The sequence below is a fragment of the Amphiprion ocellaris genome, chromosome 23, assembly GCF_022539595.1.
Source record: "Amphiprion ocellaris isolate individual 3 ecotype Okinawa chromosome 23, ASM2253959v1, whole genome shotgun sequence".
Lineage (NCBI taxonomy): Eukaryota > Metazoa > Chordata > Actinopteri > Pomacentridae > Amphiprion > Amphiprion ocellaris.
In genome coordinates, this window is record NC_072788.1 from 16,131,880 (window position 1) to 16,133,970 (window position 2,091).

Below are 2,091 nucleotides of genomic sequence, written 5' to 3' on the forward strand. Positions count from 1 at the left end.
CACAAGAGTGATTATATTATTGATGTAGTCAACGTCAATTTGCCATGGGTATAATAGTAACAGTGGTTCTTGGCAAATGATTACGTTATTAACCATAGAAGGAACATTGGAAGAATAGTGTTTGCCAGGCTGCCTGGCAGTATGAGTGATAAATTATTCTGTGTTGTGTGATTTACCATCTCGAACTTTGGTTGTTGCATTAAGGTTATTTAAGGTAAAATTAAGTCATCATATTGAAAGAGGAGGGATTTGTAGCTAATGGGAAACAATGGTGACACAATCAATCTATTGTTGGTTAATCTCACTCTAGCAGGGGTTGATATGGAATGAAATGTATGGGATTTGATTTAAAGCAGCCCTATTCAATTAGCAGCCCGCGGGCCACATGCGGCCCGAAAGCAACCCTCGAGTGGCCCTAAAGCAACTGCCGAGTGATTGGGACTTGGGTCCGAGAAAAACAGAAAAACATCTTTCAGTAACACTGACAAATTCTTACAAAAATTCCAACATTATTGCAAACATTGAATGCAACACTTACCGCAACCTAGCAACTAACCCACAATGCATTGTGTCGAGGAGACGCGTTTGAAAAGTTAACATTAGCAGTTCTATACAGGCGAAAATAGCAGCATGTCTTTTTCTATCCTGAAACGACAAATCGGCGAGGAAAACCGTCGGTTTAATCCTGCGTGGACTGACAAGTATTTATTTATTTACCACCAAGTCCGAACGTCAAACCAATGTGTTTACTCTGCAACGAGTGCTTTGCAGCGCTGAAAGATTATCATGTCCGAAGACACCACGTTGAAAAACATGCCGCGTTTCGGACAAACTTTCCCGAGGGATGTCATGAGAGAGCGGCTATAATTCAGAGTTTGACTGCATCTTACAACCGGAGCTGTACTACAATGAAGCGGACCTGCACAGCTCAGGAAAGGGCCACGAAAAAGAGGCCGTTCACAGACTCAGAAACTGTGAAGGACTGCATGTTGGCTGTCGTGGATGAAGTTTTAACGGACGATAAAGTTAAGACGAGTGTGACATCTGCTATCAAACAGGTCTGACACGTCAAACATTCTGGCCACAGATGTCTTCGAGACATGGTAAGTGCAACAAAGCAGCGTGCTGTAGCAGACACTAAAGGTAGTTTTATGTATTTATGTGACTATTTTCTGTTCACTTATTAGAAGTTTAATATTTAAGAAAGACATTTTGTTTTGACAGTTATTTCACTTAGTTGCACTTTATTATGCACTTTGATGTCAGCTTTATTTCGTTTCAAAGGGATAGTAACTATCACTGTGCCTACTGTTTATTTTTTTGATTATATGCACTGAAGATGTGACTGTCTCAGATGAGACCAAATATGGACAGGGACAAACTCTGTTTTTTGTTATTTCAAAAGAAGAAAAATGTCTCAAGTTCTGAAAAGTTACTGTTAAGCAAGTTACTTTTTAATGCACTTTGAGATGTGACCAAAACAAAAGATGGTGTTTCTAATCTGCACTTAGTTTTTATGTTCATATGCACCTTAACCTGTGCTTATATTTACCTATCAAAATGTGTTGAAGTTGTGTGTTTGAAATGTAAAATTTAAAGAAGCAGTATTTCAGCACAGGTTTAGTTTAAGTACTGCTCTTCTATTGTGTTTATGTCCTTTTGGATGTGGCAATACGTTTATAAACATCCAGTGTGTTTGTTATCTGATCTGTTTGTGTTTATTTTAAATGGTTAACTTTGCTCACTGTCTACTAAAAACATCCGGCCCAGCTCATGTTCTTAGTCTGAAAATCCGGCCCGAGTCAATTTTTAATTGAATAGCCCTGATTTAAAGTTTTCCTGAAGAACACTGTGGATTTGTTGAGAGGCCTCAAATTTAGAGAGCCACCATGGCTGACATTGATTGAATTTTCTTGACTCATTGAAAGAAAAAACAAAAAAAAAGAACTGGCATTTTGCCAACACTTTTAAGCCACTAAAGGACATAAGAAATGTTGCCATAGGCAAGTCTAAAGACCCTGCAGCTCAGTACACTAATTACCACACATTTCCTCCAGCTTGGCACTTTATGCCTTGGACAGAGTCATCACA

The 2,091-nt window shown here is 38.8% G+C and overlaps 1 long non-coding RNA gene across 1 annotated transcript; it reads left to right on the forward strand.

Moving 5' to 3' along the window:
- The first annotated feature begins 586 nt into the window (after window positions 1-586).
- LOC129348165 (uncharacterized) lies at window positions 587-1,702 on the forward strand. The gene is made up of 2 exons (XR_008600645.1): window positions 587-1,058; window positions 1,144-1,702. It is a non-coding gene; the product is annotated as an uncharacterized LOC129348165 (long non-coding RNA).
- Window positions 1,703-2,091: the final 389 nt, after the last annotated feature.